This window comes from Lepisosteus platostomus, chromosome 5 (assembly GCF_059453375.1).
Source record: "Lepisosteus platostomus isolate fLepPlt1 chromosome 5, fLepPlt1.hap1, whole genome shotgun sequence".
In the NCBI taxonomy this organism is placed as follows: Eukaryota; Metazoa; Chordata; class Actinopteri; order Semionotiformes; family Lepisosteidae; genus Lepisosteus; species Lepisosteus platostomus.
In genome coordinates, this window is record NC_142615.1 from 11,563,115 (window position 1) to 11,581,741 (window position 18,627).

An 18,627-nucleotide genomic window follows, 5' to 3' on the forward strand; every position below is an offset into this window, starting at 1 on the left:
AGACTCATCAAACCGCCTTCATACTCTATAGCGGGAAAAAAAAACTCCCTTTACTGTCTTCATACAGTACATCCCTCTTAAATCCCAGAAACACAGAAACTCCGGGGCGTTTCTGTGAGTCAGTACTAGGTTTCTCTGTTCGAGGTTACAAGCAGAAACAATAAAAGCGCTGAAAGCAGGAAGTTATTTCTGCTCGTAGGCATAAATGTGTAAAAATAAATGTTCTGATTCCTAAAACCTAATAAAATCCATGTAAGTCTCCTTTTCGTCCCCAATGCATATAACTGAATATAAACCAGTCACGTTCAGCTACTTTTCTGATGTATATGAATACACTAGTTCTGGTGCAGCTCTTACAACAAAGATACTTAAGAACTTTTTTTTCATACGAGCTCTTGCCGTTTTTAAATTGAATATTTTTTCATTTCAGTAAATCACACGAAACACCAGCAACACTCATTGTAAGCATCTGACCAATCACATTCCTGAATTTCAAACCCATTTAGTATTTATTTTTAACTTGTTTTATTTTTTTTTAAATTTTAAAACCTGTTTTAAGTATTCTTGCCATTTTTAGCATATTGTAAGTGGATTTTTTCAAATATTTTATTTTTTAAATCATATCAACCCATTGTAAGTTCCCATTGATAATTCCTGAGCTTTATAACTGTGTATTATTTCTTTTTACCTTTTTTATTTTTTTTATTATTTTACAGAGCTTTTTAATATATTGTGAGCATTTTAGTGTCATTTTAAAATAGGACTATCAATGCTCCTGACTTTTAAACCTGTATTTATTCTGACATTATTCTCTCCACCTGCAGATGAGGGAGGTATTTGATTTTAAATTTGTTGATTTGGGGGGAAAATGTACATTCATTTCCTTGTATGTATCACCAGTGAGAAACTTTTTTTGGATGAATTGCATTTTTGGATGAATTGCAATCTTTACTTCAAGGCCTTCAGGCTGATATAGAAATGACGGGAGATTTAAATGACACATTTGATAAATCAGACAGGAACAGCATAACATCTAAAATGGCAGAACCCTCTAAAGTACTGAAAAAATTCCGGCACATTCATAATAAATACAATTTATTTAATTTAAAGGATAAAATTTGCTTTAAAAAGAAAACCACAATTTGTACGATATCATATTTCAATATCGACATTCAGATGAAGAATTTGAGGATTTGAATATCATTGAAGAGTACATCGATTTTGGGACAATGTTTGCATCTGAATAATCCTTCCTCCTGGAAAGAAGGAAAAAAAAGTTTTGAGTCTCAGTCTTCAGGATCCCCCCCAAAAAACGTGCAAATTTGTTTCCGATGTATTTTGGATAAAGATATAACTCTCATAGAAGATACATTTTATCAGTTGAATGTAGTCGATACTTTCGACTTTTTATATGATGATAGGACCTACATTTAGGGCTCAGTACTGATAACACTGCTGCTATTGATGGAGTAGAAATAAGTGATGTACTGGCAGTTTTTTTTCTGAGGCAAGAGGTCCTAGAACACCTCCTATAAAAATGTTAAGATTCAGAGCAAGAAATATTTTTCCACCTCACCTAATGCTATTGCATTAACGAGGCTGAAGTTGGCTTCTTATTCGCCAGCTGCTGCTTTGTGTTTTTCGTTCCATCTTAAATGCTACTGCTGTGATGTTATGTCGTCTTTCGCCTGTAGATGGCTCTCTACAGTCATTTTTAAAAATACTTATCCGGATGTATTATTGTACATTTCCTCAGTAAAGGGGAATATGTAAGTAGAGACTGTCCAAATTGCATTTTGTATGAAACACATTTCAGAAACACAACTCACAATAAAACAAACTGGCATGTTATACCACGAGTAAATAAGACAAAGGCAAAACGTAAATTCACTTCCTGCATATTTTCCACGACCTTGCCTTCTGATCATAAAAAGTCTCAAACTCTTGCATTTTACAAGAAATTTTAATATAGCCGTTTTAAATGGGACATTTAGAACATGGCATATGAGACTATATGGTTAACTGAGGATGAGCAGAGGGTGATCGAACCTACCTCCTGGTTATAAAAATGTCTAAAAATTCTGACGAAGATGTGTGATAGACAATGGAAAAGACTATCAAAATCCTGAACTTCAGGACATTGTACTGTACTGTTTTTTTTAAATACGACCCTCTGAACATGGCACGAGAGAATACATTGTCAAATGGTAAATGCAATGTTTGCTATATTTCTAGGGCCCTCCCTCCTGATTTTAAAATCATCTCATATTTCTGACATCAAGGTGTGAGACACAATATAACAGACTGTCAAAATCCTGAACTTCAGGACATTTTATGATACCATTTTAAAAATATGACCCTCTGAGCATGGCATGTGAGAAAATGGCATGTGAGAATGCATTGGGAAAAGGTGAATTCAATTTCTGCTGAATTGCTATTGCCCTCCCTCCTGATTACAAACTCGTCTCACAATTCTGACACTGAGGTGTGAGACACAATGTAACAGACACTATTAAATTGTGAAGTACAAGAGATTATACTGTTACGTTTTTTTTTAATATTGACCCTCTGGCATGTGAGGACTTGTAGTCAACAAAATAGCACACATTCTGCCAATTTGCTTTGTCCGTCCTTCCTCGTTACCAAAACATCTTAGTATACCGACACTAAGGTAAATGTCTCTAAATCCAGAAGTTAGGTTGTCAAAGTATATCGGAGTCAACCGATACTGATCAGGTTCTGCTGCTGCTGAGCCCGCAGCCTTCACCATAAGGTCCAATTCCCCAAGCCTGTACCCTTCAGAAATTGCAGTATAGAATGAAAAAAACTCCAATAGATATCGGCCACTGTTGGCGATTTTCCTTTAAGAGAGATAGATAATACTTTATTAATCCCGTAGGGAAATTGACAAATGATTCTCCAGAAATTTTACGGAGTGTATCACTTTCACTGAGACCGAGGAGTGTTAAGCTGTACATGAGTCTTTGTGGCTCGGTTGTTAACAAAAAGGGTGGTGGTTTGAGCCTTCCCAGGGACGCTATGAGCCTTTTAATGTACACACCCGTCTCACTTTACCTCCACGGCCGGTCTTGTACCGCAATCAAATACAGAGCCCGCAGGGGGCAGTAGGCTCGCAAATATAGCTCACTGTGTATATAATGAAGAAGCGGAGGTTAGTTTCTCATCTGCATGTTGCAGAGCCTTATGCAACTCGCAACAACAGTTGGGGTTTGATCCCTGCACGGGCTATTAGTTGAAAGACCATTGTAAATGACGTGTAACAGATTTATCCAGCTGGCTTTTATGTTTCATACTAAATTGCTATCTTGAAACCAAAATAATTAGAAATATGGAACACAACTGTTGTTCCCCATGAAGGAAAGCTGTTTTACACTGACGTCACTCCTTTTTATTTAATCCAGATTTTAAAAACAACTCCGCCCTATCAAAGGAAAATGTTACACAAAAGTTGGAAAGCACACTCTGAATCCATCTGTATATTTGATTTCCGCAATCCGTTCAAGGCTGCCTATGTTAATCGTAAGTGTATAGATGAAACATTTAATATATTGTTCAGTTTAAATCAAAATGCTTTACTACTACAAGAGAGAAGTATAGTATGGAGGATGCGACAAATGTGTGATTTCTTGGAAGAAAACTACTTTTCTTTGCGTTCGAAATTAATTCGAAACAATTGACACACAAACCCTTTGTCTTTTTTAAAGAGATTATATCTTTAAACAGACAAATGTATAAAATGTGTTTTTTTTACCTAGAGATTTTGGACAGGGGCGATGTATTACTAGTAGAGGCTGCTGACTAACACTGTACTGTCTGGAGATCAGCTCCATTTGCAATAAAAAAACATGCGTAACAAAGCTGGAGAGCAGCTGAACTTGTGCTCAGTAGTCAGAATGGTGCTGAGGGTTCAATACTGGCTTTGTTGTATTAGTACAAGCTGCACAGGCTCTGAATCAGACCATTTCAATTAGTCTGATCAGTGCAGGACAAGTTAATGTAGAATTATTGCTTTGTCTGTCTCTTGTTTGTATATAAATGGATGTCTCTGATAACTTAATGTTAGTTTTTATTTTAGTTTTAGTTTTACGATGTAGGTCATGCGTTGATATATGACATGTCTCATTCCTGATTCAGCTCATGCTCCATAGGAGAGAAGAGATTCCTCCTGTTTCTTGTACATCCATATCAGAACAGAAGCCCATGTCACCCAGCTGTGATTCAAGATCGAGTTGCATCTTCAACATTTTCAACTGAGTCGGGCAACAAGAGCAAAACCCACCAGGCTTCCTCCGGGCAAGTATTGAGACAAAGAGACAGTGCACAGCGGGTAGCGTGGCCGAGTGGTCTAAGGCACTGGATTAAGGCTCCAGTCTCTTCGGGGGCGTGGGTTTGAATCCCACCGCTGCCAGGTGCTTCTGTCGAGACCCTCTTTCAGCTGGTTTCAGACAAAAGGGAGGGAACTGCTTTTTGGCAGTCTCTCGAGAAACTAAGCAGAGTGTTTAAAGATACTTTCTCAGCTTGACATCAAGGCACAAAACAAAAACCTTCTTGCGTCCTCTCAACCCAAAAGCGCTTTGCCACTTTTTGCGTTATGCAGGGAACGACGTCTGCCCAGATCCCTTTTGTGTCAATGCAAATCGTAGTGTGCCCTCCGTTTTAATGTTGGCTGTGCTGGCGTGCTGCTTCTGTCTGTGAAACTTGAATGTTCTGCTTCTTCGCACCGAATCGTCGGCGGGGGTTGAGCTTGTTAAATCTTTGCGCATAGCGCTCCTTTGGAAGTACTTTGTCCAAGTTCAAAAGCGATCGTGGGATTTACTTCATGCGTGCAAAAAGCATGCCTCGCACGACAGATTTAAATGGGGAATGGAGCCTGCTTCTTGCTGTTTTTCCTGTGGTTGCAGTTACAAAGTTGATCGTGCTTTCACATTCTGTTAACAGTATTCACTGGCTGAGCTTTATCAGTTGGTTTTTAAAGGAATCTCTGCTTCGGTTCCAGAAAAGTCATCTGTAGTGTGTTTTTTTCCGTGCCCATGGCAGTCTTTTAAAGCTGGTAGTAATGGCGGCGAAGTTAATTTTTTATCCTCTTTAAAAGAATAAGGACGGGCTGGGGTGAGCTCCATTTACCACTCTTTCAGCTAACCGCCAAACTCGTGAACTGATTACACTGCAGAGCCACAGGCGCCTCGCTTTTCTCCATTCTCTGGGTTAGGGTGAAAAAAAACTTTGCTGGTATTAGCTGGCCTGCTGGGAGTACCTCTTCTTCACTGATAAGCAAGATTTGTGTTTCATCTTTCGCAAGCTGTATAGATTTCTTTCAAAACAAGTTGTTCCAGAAAGGAAACGAACACTTGCATTCACCTGAATTAAAAGGCATGGGATTTGCCCGTAAGGATAAATTCTGTACAGTAAGACAGGAAGAAAGTCACCGCTGGGAATCAGACCCAGGAACTCCTGTTTACTAGACAGGCGCTTTAACCAACTAAGCCAATGCGCCGGCAAAGTGCTGTCCTTTGACAGCCACTTGGACACGTCTCAACTGCTCTGAGACATCTGTGTTCGGTGTGCACCGAGCCTGCTCGCCTTGCAAGTTGCCTGATTTACATGCCATAGCTCCACCACTAAGAGAAAGGATGAGAAATGGCTTTTATCTGTCACTTTTCATGTCAGAGGATCTCAATCTGCTTTCCCTGTACAAGAGGATGTCCAACTCATGTAGCTATAGATGTAGACGACAGTGGTCCACTGAAATCTTGATCTCACAACCCTCGGCATGACTCCGCTTTGTTCTGCTTTAGACAAAGGGGGGAAAAGACTTCTTTCATCACACGTTTTACACTGTTTACGGTGTTTGCAGTGCTCTTTCTTAAATGAAAACCAGGAATCGGCACCATATGAGGTGAGACTAGATAATATGGGATCAAGTAGCCTCGCCATTCCATGCGTGATATGAGCAAAGTGTAATTCCTGTCTTTATAGTGTGCTTGTTAGAGACTAAGCTGGCACCCAGAGCGCTTTAAATCCGGGAGTCAGCAGCCCAAGACAAGAGAGCTTCCATCGTCTATGTTTTTTGTGTGAAGGGGGAAACCATGCGTGTGCTGCAAACGATCTTAGTATCGAAGTGCCGTCCCACATAACCGATCCGAACAATCTGCTTTACAGAGGAGCACTGCCGGAGCTTATCGTTGGCAAACTGAAGACCAGGCTGACCTCTTCTGTGACTCTTGAACACTGAGTCTCAAGGTTGTGAATTCAATCTCCACGCTGGCGGGAAATTCCATAGGTAATGATCACATTTTCTTGCATGCTAATCAAAAGAAATATTAAGAAACTTTTCCCGATACCAGTTTTTTACAAAAGTAAAGGCACATGGCACATGTGTGCCACATCACGTCCGAGTTTAGTGACAACTACCTCAGAGATTGTAAGATGGGTAGTTTCAGATCAGATCACTTTTTTTTAATCAAAGGTTCAAGCAAACCCGAATACTTTTGCAAGAGACATTTCAGAATCCCAGTCAAATCCAGTACGATTGCTGGATCCTTCGAATTCGACTGAACTATAGCACAGATCTGCAGTCCACCATTAGAATACTGTGGGTGTGTTGTATAAGCCATACCGCCCAAAATAGTTCTAAAACAGGAGATGCATCCTCGTTTAGGAATGTGGTATAAAGTGAAATGGTCTGGGAAGAGTCCTACGTTGAACAGTTCAAAATAGATGTAAAGGGGTATTTACGGACTCTTTCGAAATGTAAGAACAAGCTGTGAGGACCTTCATTTTATTTACCTTGTGTAATAGTTTTTCATAAAGTGTAATTGTATTATAGCATGTGCCCCTGACGATTTTCTTGATACGTAATATTTGCTCTTGTTTGTATTGTATGTAGTTTTGTTGTTTAAATAAAATGTAAAAGACACAACTTTCTGGATGCGGCTGCTGTAAAAATAAAATGACATCAAGGGTGCTGTACGCAGAGGTCTGAAACCTGCTCCACAGAAGATCTTTATCCAGAGGTGTTAAAGAAGTCGAGATCTCGCCATGAGAGGGGAAGCATCTCAGAAAAAGCAGGTGCAGTCGGTTCCACGGTCATAACGCCACTAAGTCGGGCGACAAGAGCAAAACCCGCCCGGCTTCCTCTGGGCAAGTAATGAGACAAAGAAACAGCACACAGCGGGTAGCGTGGCCGAGCGGTCTAAGGCGCTGGATTAAGGCTCCAGTCTCTTCGGGGGCGTGGGTTCGAATCCCACCGCTGCCAGGTGCTTCTGTCGAGACCCTCTTTCAGCTGGTTTCAGACAAAAGGGAGGGAACTGCTTTTTGGCAGTCTCTCGAGAAACTAAGCAGAGTGTTTAAAGATACTTTCTCAGCTTGACATCAAGGCACAAAACAAAAACCTTCTTGCGTCCTCTCAACCCAAAAGCGCTTTACCACTTTTTGCGTTATGCAGGGAACGACGTCTGCCCAGATCCCTTTTGTGTCAATGCAAATCGTAGTGTGCCCTCCGTTTTAATGTTGGCTGTGCTGGCGTGCTGCTTCTGTCTGTGAAACTTGAATGTTCTGCTTCTTCGCACCGAATCGCCGGCGGGGGTTGAGCTTGTTAAATCTTTGCGCATAGCGCTCCTTTGGAAGTACTTTGTCCAAGTTCAAAAGCGATCGTGGGATTTACTTCATGCGTGCAAAAAGCATGCCTCGCACGACAGATTTAAATGGGGAATGGAGCCTGCTTCTTGCTGTTTTTCCTGTGGTTGCAGTTATAAAGTTGATCGTGCTTTCACATTCTGTTAACAGTATTCACTGGCTGAGCTTTATCAGTTGGTTTGTAAAGGAATCTCTGCTTCGGTTCCAGAAAAGTCATCTGTAGTGTGTTTTTTTCCGTGCCCATGGCAGTCTTTTAAAGCTGGTAGTAATGGCGGCGAAGTTAATTTTTTATCCTCTTTAAAAGAATAAGGACGGGCTGGGGCGAGCTCCATTTACCACTCTTTCAGCTAACCGCCAAACTCGCGAACTGATTACACTGCAGAGCCACAGGCGCCTCGCTTTTCTCCATTCTCTGGGTTAGGGTGAAAAAAAAACTTTGCTGGTATTAGCTGGCCTGCTGGGAGTACCTCTTCTTCACTGATAAGCAAGATTTGTGTTTCATCTTTCGCAAGCTGTATAGATTTCTTTCAAAACAAGTTGTTCCAGAAAGGAAACGAACACTTGCATTCACCTGAATTAAAAGGCATGGGATTTGCCAATAAGGATAAATTCTGTACAGTAAGACAGGAAGAAAGTCACCGCTGGGAATCAGACCCAGGATCTCCTGTTTACTAGACAGGCGCTTTAGCCAACTAAGCCATGGCGCCGGCAAAGTGCTGTCCTTTGACAGCCACTTGGACACGTCTCAACTGCTCTGAGACATCTGCGTTCGGTGTGCACCGAGCCTGCTCGCCTTGCATGTTGCCTCATTTACATGCGATAGCTCCACCAATAAGAGAAAGGATGAGAAATGGCTTTTATCTGGCACTTTTCATGTCAGAGGATCTCACTCTGCTTTCCGTGTACAAGAGGATGTCCAACTCATGTAGCTAAAGACGTAGACGACAGTGCTCCACTGAAATCTTGATCTCACAACCCTCGGCATGACTCCGCTGTGTTCTGCTTTAGACAGACAAACTCCACGCTGGTGGGAAATTCCATAGGTAATGATCACATTTTCTTGCACGCTTCTGTAGGGTTTGGGCATTTACTTGGACAATAATTAATTGTAGCAGTAAATCACAAAATTGATTCTTTTGATGGCTTTAGAATCCAACCATGCAATATAACTCAAACAACGCACACACACAGGTACTAATACACGAGGATACATTTATTAATACATAGAATATGCATATAAACAGATCTTATCGAGAGGGTTATCAGAATACAATAGGTATATATTCAGTCAGTTACAAAGAGTTACATATATCAAGAGGACATACATTCAGTATATCATTCATTTAGACCGTTTCGTAATTGAACTTGGTTATAACTTCTACATTAGATACTCAAAACAAGTACATAACTCTTGTTGGGATAACAATTGAATTCTCGAGCAGTAATGCAGTGAAGTTGAATACTCATCCAATCTCTGGGGATTCAGATCTCCTGCGGGCACAAAGAAACAGTTGCAGGCTGTTGCTGTCCAATCCGCGCTCTCTGGCTCGGTGCCAGGCTGTGCTGTGCGGCTTGCGACGGTGCGCTGCTGATGCTCACTGACCGGCTAGTTAGTGTTGGCTTTAACTAGCAAAGTTTGCACACAGGAGAAAAGATGACTGTGAGTCCCAGCAAGTTAGGAAGAGGACCGGTTTGTTCCTGATGAAGAGCTAGTTGTATTATTATTATTGAGAGACAGGTTCACCGTCTGTTCCTCAAGGTTGGGACAGGAGATCACACACTGTATTATTATTACTGAGAGACAGGCTCACTGTCTGTTCTTCAGGCTGGGGCAGGAGATCACATTGTATTATTATTTTTGAGAGACAAGCTCACTGTTCCTCAGGCTGGAACAGGAGATGACACACTGTATTATTATTATTGAGATACTGCCTCAGTGCTCCCCAGGCTGGGTCAGGAGATCACAAACTGATCTATTATTATTGAGAGACAAGCACACTTTTTGTTCCTCAGACTGGGACAGGACATCCCACACTGGATTATTATTATTGAGAGACAGGATCACTGTCTTTTCCTCAGGCTAAGAAAGGAGCTCACACACTGGATCATTATTATTGAGAGATAGGTTTACTCTCTGTTCCCCAGGCTGGGAAAGGAGATCACACACTGTATTATTAATATTGAGAGGCAGGCTCACTGTCTCTTCCTCAGGCTGGGACAGGAGGTAGCACACTGTATTATTATTATTACTGAGATACAGGCTCACTGTCTGTTCCTCAGACTGGGACACGAGATCACACACTGTATTTTTATTATTGAGAGACAAGCTCACTTTTCCTCAGGCTGGGACTGGAGATCACACACTGTTCTATTATTATTGAGAGACATGCTCACTGTTTGTTCCCCAGACTGGGACAGAACATTCCACACTGGATTATTATTATTGAGAGATAGGTTTACTGTCTGTTCCCCAGGCTGGGACAGGAGATCACACTCTGTATTGTTATTATTGAGAGACAAGCTCACTGTTCCTCAGGCTGGGACAGGAGATCACATTGTATTATTATTATTGACAGATAAACTCACTGTTCCTCACTGTTATTATTATTGAGAGTCTGGCTCCCTGTTCCCCAAGCTGGGACAGGAGGTCACACACTGTATTATTATTATTATTGAGAGACAGGCTCGCTGTCTGTTCCTCAGGCTGGGACAGGAGATCACACACTGTACTATTATTATTGAGAGACAGGCTCAGTGTTCCCCAGGCTGGGACAGGAGATCACACACTTTATTATTATTATTGAGAGACAGGCTCACTGTTTGTTCCTCAGGCTGGGACTGGAGATCACACACTGTTCTATTATTATTGAGAAACAGGCTCGCTGTCTGCTCCTCAGGCTGGGACAGGAGATCACACACTGTATTATTATTATTGAGAGACAGGGTCACTGTCTGTTCTTCAGGTTGGGATAGGAGATCACACACTGTATTATTATAATTGAGAGACAGGCTCGGTGTCTGTTCCTCATGCTGGGAGAGGAGATCACACACTGTATTATTATTATTGAGAGACAGGTTCGGTGTCTGCTCCTCAGGCTGGGACAGGAGATCACACACTGTTGTAGTGTGCTCTCACGAGGCACCAGTTCTGTAGGGGTTTGGGCATTTACTGGGACAATTATTAATTGTGGCAGTTAATCACAAAATTGATTCTTTTAATGGTCTCAGAATCCAACCATGCGAGATAACTCAAACAACGCACACACAGGTACTAATACACGAGGATACATTCATTAATATATATAATATGCATGTAAACCAAACAGATCTTATCGTAAGGGTTATCAGAATACAAAAGATATATATTCATTCAGTTACAAAGAGTTACACATATCAAGAGGACATACGTTCGGTATATCATTCATTTAGACCGTTTCGTAATTTAACTTGGTTACAACTTCTGCATTAGATACTCAAAACAAGTACATAACTCTTAGGAATTAAATTGATATCAACTGGTTGGGATAACAATAGAATTCTGGAGCAGTAATGCAGTGAAGTTGAATACTCATCCAATCTCTGGGGATTCAGATCTCCTGCGGGCACAAGCAAATGCAGGCTTGTTGCTGTCCAATCCGCGCTCTCTGGCTCCGTGCCAGGCTGTGCTGTGCGGCTTGTGACGGTGCGCTGCTGATGCTCTCTGAATACTGGCTAGTTAGTTTTGGCTGAAACTAGCGAAGTTTGTGCACAGGAGAAAAGATGACTGTGAGTCCCAGCAGGTCAGGAAGAAGACCAGTTTGTTCCTGATGAAGCGCTAGTTCTGAATAGTGATTCAGCTGTCCACAGTTCTGACCTTTTCACGAGGCCTGCTGCTGGTGCTAACCTCGGGTGGATCCTCTGGTTACTCTCTGGCAACCTCCGCTCTCGACTCTTAGAACAAAGGAAAGTTCTGGCACTTGGACACACTGGCCGTTCCGTGGTGGTCCAGGCTGAGTCTCAGGATGGTCAGGAGGCGCGCTGCAAGAATGTCCTGCCCTTGGGAGCCTTCTGCTCCTGGGCCGTCCTGCCCTGGAATTGTCTCACACTCCTGGAATTCTCCTTTGAATTCCCTTTAGAATAGTCTTGGAGTTCTTTGTTGCCTGTTTTTACCTGGAGGAACTTCAGCTCGTTCATTGGATGAAAGTTTCATGGGCATCAGAGACCCACGTGGGTTACTCGGCCCTACCAGTCCCTGATTGGTTGATCAAGGTGAGATATGAGTCACTTACTCCTGACACTTAGGAATGCAGTCCAGATGTCCATCTGGCACTCCCTAGACAGATAGGCGCCAATGGATGCCCATTGATCATGATAGCCAGGCTTAGCTAAATGAATCCCCATTTGGGAGCTGTCCCTTATCAAAAGAAAACATCTTTAAATCAGCCTGCATGAATAGCTTCTCTGTGGCTGCACCACAGAGGTGAAGAGAGAGATGGGGCCTCATTTGGGAAAGCACAGCAACACTTAATTCTGTCTTATTAACAAGCATTGCCGCTACAATTAGTAGGAAGAAAGATACAATGTTTTGAAAATGTAATATGTTTTAAAGGATTAAAGGGAAAAGAAATACTTTATATACGCAAACTAATTCAACTGAGCTCCTCTAAACTATATAGCCTGAAAAATTGCCAAAGCACAATGTATCAATTTGGGTGACACTGGGGGGAAAGGATCACAACATTGAAAACCACAAGGCTTATTTTCAACAGCAAAATTTGTGCTTGAAAATATTTGACAAAAAAAGGAATATTACACGCACGGAAACCAATATTTACCACTAGGATAGAATGCAGCATAGAACAGTTGGATAGAAGGTTAGTGTAACTCTATAGTGCATCACAGAGGTCAGTCTCTTCCCCCTCATTATGCAGGCTGACTTCACTGTCCTCCAGCGATAGTCAGCTGTAATCACTGATGCAGACATTATGTTAATACTCTGACAGCATCTTGGCTGATTTGGTTAAAGTGTTTTCCTATTAAACAGGAGATTCTGCGCTCAAATCCCAGCAGTGTCTTTCTTCCTGTCTTGTCTTACAAAATGTTTCACTATGGATGATTACATGCAGCTTGATTTTGTTTAATGCAAGTTTTCATTCCCTTTCTGATGGCTCTCTACAGTAATTTTTAAAAATACTAATCGGGATGATTACTGTACATATCCTCAGTAAAGGGGAATATATAAGTAGTGACTATCCAAATTGCATTTTTGTGTGAAACACATTTCAGAAAATCGAAAACCAATTTTCAAAACTCACAATAACAAGACAAAGTTCACTTTCACTTTATGCATATTTACCACAACCTTGCTTTCTGATCATAAAAAGTCTTAATTTTAATATAGCAGTTTTAAATGGGACATTCAGAACATGGCATATGAGAATATATGGTTAACCGAGGATGAGCAAAGGATGATCGCACTTTCTGCTTATTGCTATGAACCTACCCCTGGTTATAAAAATGTCTCAAAATTCTGACACTGAGGTGTGAGACACAATGTAACAGGCTCTCATAATCCCGAAATACAAGAAATTTTACTGTAGCATTTTATAAATTTGACCCTGTGAACATTGCATGTCCCTCCTTCCTCATTACCAAAACATCTCAATGTCCCGACGCTATGTACATTTGTAATTACAACACTTCACTGTTTCATTTATGAGTTGTGACATTGTGAACATGGCATGTTAAAGTATATAGAAAATCTAGATCAGAACAGGCTAAATGCAATTCCTAGTGATTTATCATTTTCTTACTTTCGAAATGAAAAACATTTTTTTTCAGTGATTATGACACTTCAGTATGACATAAAATATGCTTCAATGACAGAATAAATAATAATAATAATAAATAAGCATGGAAAAAATACCCAAAGTGGACATTCATAGTTGTGATTATAGAATGTTAGATATCGGGTGGGTAGCTGCGTCAGCATGCGTAGGCTGCAAAGGAACAAGTAAAGGACTATTCCAGCTGAAAAGAGAAGAAAAGAATCACAATGTTTCGGCTATGGAGCCTTCTTGATGTGTGAGAAAGACAGGGCAGTAAGCAAAGATAATTTTCTTTTTATCTTTGCTGAGTGCAGTTTATCACTGATGACAACATCAAAGACATTAAGGAATTTTTACGGCTTACAGCTCCATATCAACTTCCTTTCATAACTAACCTCATCAGATCCCTCAACTCCCAACTCTTCCAGTTTCTCACTTCAGAGAAGGAAAAAAAACTCAAAATCCTCTACAGAGAAAAACCATCAACACCCTTATCACCTCCACCAATCCTAACCTTGGTGTTACTACACCCTCTGACCTTTCCCTTTCACCCCTTTGCATCCTCAGCTAACATATTTTAATAGTACAACAAAATTACAATAGATTGTACAGTATTTATGTTTAAAATTAAGGTAAATATGTCAAAATATCGAAGTCCAAATGCACGGTGCTAATGTAACAATGCTTGCATGTTCTTAAACAAATCTGCATTGTATTTTTAAAATATTTCAGCAGAGGATGCAACGGGGGTATAAATGACGACTCGACTTTTTCTTGGGTGAATATGGTTTTCTGGGGAGTTGCGATGTTGGGCATACAGTAATTGGACATTCCCCGGTGATTCTGACACCTGTTAAGCACTCGCATTTCCTGCAAATATTAAAATGGTTAAGGTTTCGCTGAGAAATCCAATCGACCTTTGCGAAGACAATGTTTACATCACATAAGAAACACGTCTCTGGGTGGACTCGAACCACCAACCTTTCAGTGAACAACCGAACGCGCCACACAGATGGAATGGTGGGTTCGTGTCTCACATCACAACTTTCAGGTTAAAAAAAAATATTTTTTTGCCAGCTGGCAATATTTCTTCTGCACTGATAATCAAGAATTGAATTTAATTTCTCGCAAGCTGTGTGAATTTCTTGAAATACAAGTTTTCCAGAAAGGAAATGAATACATGCATTTAACGAAATCAAGCCCTTTGTGATAGTCCGAAATGGTACGTTATGTACCACAAGATAGGAAAAAAAACATGATTGGGATTTTAAGCTACTGTACGTGACCTATGGTACCAGACCGGGGTAAAGTTAGCTTGAAGTTCGAAAACGATTTTGGCACGCCTGTAGCGTTTACACGAAACCTCTTAGAATCGCGAGAATACTTGCTTTGTGCATAAAATACATTGTGAATGCTTTCTCAGCCTTTACTTTTTCGTTTATATTACATTTTTTTGGACCAAGCACGAATATTCTTTTGTCCATATCTTCGCAACGGAAGCACAGAACGCCTTCAAACCAAATGCATTTTAAAGACCACGACGTGGATATTTCCACAGCCTCTACATCAAAGTATCAGTGAGCTAATTATCTTTTTTTAAACCTCCGGTTTTTCATCGATGAGTAATTACGCACTAACTGGAACCCGGGGGACCGCTGTATACACAAGTTCACAACGCGAGAAATACTGTTCAATACGGCTTCATGCGAAAAACCCGTATATGACCATAGGAAGCATAACTGTGCAGTCTCCAATTACCCAGACTGTAAGCACGGGAATAAAGCTTTGTCTGAATTCTGAAACCCTTCCTTTACGTCCTGTTTTCATTCAGGTAAGAGTCAACTATATGCAAAATACTACTGACAGCAAGAAGATTAAAATATTCTTTACTCAGCAGCTTATTAAACACAGCTCCCATGATGTTCAAACCGATTTTTTACACAGAACACTGACACAGCTTTGCGTTCTGAATCTCTTTTTCTCGTGTGTTTATTTAATGTGGCACAATGTACTGGGATAGGGGTATTCTGTTCACAAACCAATAGCATTTAAACCACAGCACCCACAATGCTGCAAGTAAGTGTTTTGCACACTAAGCAGAGAGCGATGTCTTCCTCGTTAGTATAGTGGCAAGTATCCCCACCTGTCACCCGGGAGACCAGGGTTCATCAGGACATGCATTGAAGTGAAAGCAGGATGCGCTGCGACATCCACTGTGCAGACCCGCCACACTAAGAGGTGAGTGGGTCTGTTCGATCACAGCGCTAGGCGAATCCCTAAACAGTGTGCGTGGCAACAAACGAAACGGGCCTGTTTCCGCCCGGTTTCGATCCGGGGAAATCGGGCCCAGTAGTGGCGGGATCTGTACAGTGCATGTCGCAGCGCTTCAATGTGCTTCCTGATGTCCTACCCCGAGTGCAGAAAAGACAGCATCCACAGCAACAACAGCTCAGGTCTCTGCACAGGAGCTAAGCTGCCCTCATCTCCTCTGCTCTGCGGCTCCTGCGGAGCGGAGTCCCGCCTGGAGCCGTGTTTGCAGGCGGCGGCTCCCCGCGCCCTGTCTGTGCGTCGCGTCCAAGAGCTCCTGGGAGGAAGAGAGAGCCCTCCCACTCGAGGGCTTTTCCACGGTCTGTGTGAGGAGGGGCGGGTGTGTCCAGTAGCTTATCGAGCGGAAGCCTGGGGCGGCGGAGAGCTGTGATCGTGCAGACCTTGAGGTGTCACCTCTTTGTCTGCTTTCCCGCCCCCCCTCCGCCCAAGCTCTGCTCCAAAGTAGCCCGGCAACCCCTCACACCTGCACGTGTCACAACCTAAGGTGCGGTCATGAGACACCCATGGGGTGTCGTTCTGTTCTTGCTAATTGTTTCCTGCCCGTCGCAGGCAGGAGTCCATGCGAGGAAGATGCGCTGGACAGAGCTCAGAGGGCGCAGCTGGGTGGCTTTCCTTCTGAGTGACGTTCCTGCAACACTCTCCCGCTACTCTTGGTGCGCTCATGCCACAACACAGGAAGGCTGGAGCAGGTGACTGTGGGCTTGGCGCACTGCCGAAATAGCTCAGTTGGGAGAGCGTTAGACTGAAGATCTAAAGGTCCCTGGTTCGATCCCGGGTTTCGGCATTTTGTTTCATCGCGCCCTTTGTTCCTCTCTCCAGCGCCCCCTTCCTAAAGTGACGCGTCCCTTTCTCAGCCCGAAACGCAAGCGAGACACCAGCAGCGGTCCCTGCAGGTTTCCGTAGTGTAGCGGCTATCACGTTCGCCTGACACGCGAAAGGTCCCCGGTTCGAGACCGGGCGGAAACAGCCTCGTTTTGCACGCTCCTGTACTTCACAGAGGTCTTGAGCGACCGGTCATTTGTTCCCAATGTATTTCCGGTGCCTTCGTGCACTCTTGTACCAAACGCACGTTCCTTCTGTACGCGGAGCCGATCATTTGCAATTGGGCTGTGCCGACAGACCAGGTCGAGCTCTGTCGGCTCAAAAGCAGCGCAGGACCTGCAAGAACAACAGAAAGATTAGCATCCAGCGGGGGCCTCTTAGTGAGCCCAAGAGCTCATCAAGAATCGGCTCCAGCAACAGGGCTGGGCGCATTGTTCCATTCTCCGCCCACTCTCGGTGTAAACAAGTCCCTCCTGGTCTCTGCTTGAAATGCACTTTCCTGCGTTTGCTTTGGTGTAACTGGCTTCCCCTGCATGGGCGAATGTGAAGAAGATCCTTAGTAAGTCATTGAAGAAAACCGAGAAGAGGTCGGAGTGGCCTCTGTCGTTCATCAACGATCCAGTCAGGCAGTACTCCTCTGTAAAGCGCCGTTCGTTCACGTCGATTGGCTTTTTTTTGCCTTCATTCGTGCGAGTAGTAAAAGCAGACGCCCCTATTCTGCCGTGACCCGGATTCGAACCGGGGTTGTTGCGGCCACAACGCAAAGTACTGACCACTATACGATCACAGCGAGTTACCAAGACACACGCGGCAGGGCGGAAAGGGCTGTGCTCTCTTCGTGTGACATAATTCGGAAAAGTCCTGACGTTGCATTTCAACTGAGCCCCAGTATACATCGACCCTTCGACACTCTGAGTGACAACTCTCTTGCGTGTTTTCTCATATTTATGTAGTTTGCTTGCTTGATGCCGTGAACAGCATGGTTGTTCGCTGCCATATAGTCTAGCGGTTAGGGTTCCTGGTTTTCACCCAGGCGGTTCGACTCGGTTTTGCCTCCTGCTTTCCAAAAGATCAGCACCGTGTACGAAAGAGCCGCATTAAAACTACTCGAACGTGCAAAACGTGCGAGAAGAGGGGGCGCTTGTTTCCAACCGAAACTTCTCGCGTGTGAGACGAGCTGATCATCGCTGTGGGAGGGTTACTCTGGTAGACAGGGCTGACCTTCGGCAATAGGATTTATAGTCTCCAAGATGATATTTGCACTTTCTGGAGAGGCGATTTTCTCCACTTCAGTAGCCCGATTTCGTCGATTGGGTGGAGAGGGCTGTAGAATGTGGCGCCGCCTTTCCTGCTCCGTCCATGACAGGCGTGCTGGTCTCTGGAGAGAGAGCACGGTCCATCAGCGCACTCCAATAAAGGCACTGGAAGCAGCTAAATCGCATTGGCGAAGCTCAGCGCTGGGCCGCTGGGCACGTCTTGCCACCGTTTCCGTAGTGTAGTGGTTATCACGTTCGCCTCACACGCGAAAGGTCCCCGGTTCGAAACCGGGCGGAAACAGACATCTTTTGTCGCCAGGCACAAAAGGGGATTGGGGATTCGCCTAGCGCTGTGATCGAACAGACCCACTGGACCCACCTCTTAGTGTGGCGGGATCTGCACAGTGCATGTCACAGCGCATCCTGCTTTCACTTCAAGGCGCGTCCTGATGCACCCCAGTCTCCCGCGTTACAGGTGGGGACAGGTGACAGGTCCTATACTAACGAGGAAGACATCGCTCTCTCCGACCCCTGGCATCGTGTCCCGACCCACCGTGCTGGAAGCCGACGCGTGCTGTGATTCCTTTACGGAGCAGAAATGACAACCGAGGAGCCGAGAGATCATTTCAGCATTTCGCGTCTGAACGGAAAACACAAACGACCAACTCGGAATGACTTGCCTTTGACGCTTCTCAAAGCGTTCTTTGTGCATCGAACAGACCCACTCACCTCTTAGTGTGGCGGGATCTGCACAGTGC

The 18,627-nt window shown here is 43.3% G+C and overlaps 6 non-coding genes across 6 annotated transcripts; 5 read left to right on the top strand and 1 right to left on the bottom strand.

Moving 5' to 3' along the window:
* Positions 1-4,347: 4,347 nt before the first annotated feature.
* Positions 4,348-4,429, top strand: trnal-aag (transfer RNA leucine (anticodon AAG)). Its single transcript has one exon. It is a non-coding gene; the product is annotated as a tRNA-Leu (tRNA).
* Positions 4,430-7,194: 2,765 nt separating this feature from the next.
* On the top strand, positions 7,195-7,276 carry trnal-aag (transfer RNA leucine (anticodon AAG)). The gene has a single exon. It is a non-coding gene; the product is annotated as a tRNA-Leu (tRNA).
* A 9,226-nt stretch (positions 7,277-16,502) lies between these two features.
* On the top strand, positions 16,503-16,575 carry trnaf-gaa (transfer RNA phenylalanine (anticodon GAA)). Its single transcript has one exon. It is a non-coding gene; the product is annotated as a tRNA-Phe (tRNA).
* A 109-nt stretch (positions 16,576-16,684) lies between these two features.
* trnav-gac (transfer RNA valine (anticodon GAC)) lies at positions 16,685-16,757 on the top strand. The gene has a single exon. It is a non-coding gene; the product is annotated as a tRNA-Val (tRNA).
* A 574-nt stretch (positions 16,758-17,331) lies between these two features.
* On the bottom strand, positions 17,332-17,403 carry trnah-gug (transfer RNA histidin (anticodon GUG)). Its single transcript has one exon. It is a non-coding gene; the product is annotated as a tRNA-His (tRNA).
* A 694-nt stretch (positions 17,404-18,097) lies between these two features.
* trnav-cac (transfer RNA valine (anticodon CAC)) lies at positions 18,098-18,170 on the top strand. Its single transcript has one exon. It is a non-coding gene; the product is annotated as a tRNA-Val (tRNA).
* The last annotated feature ends 457 nt before the right edge of the window (positions 18,171-18,627 follow it).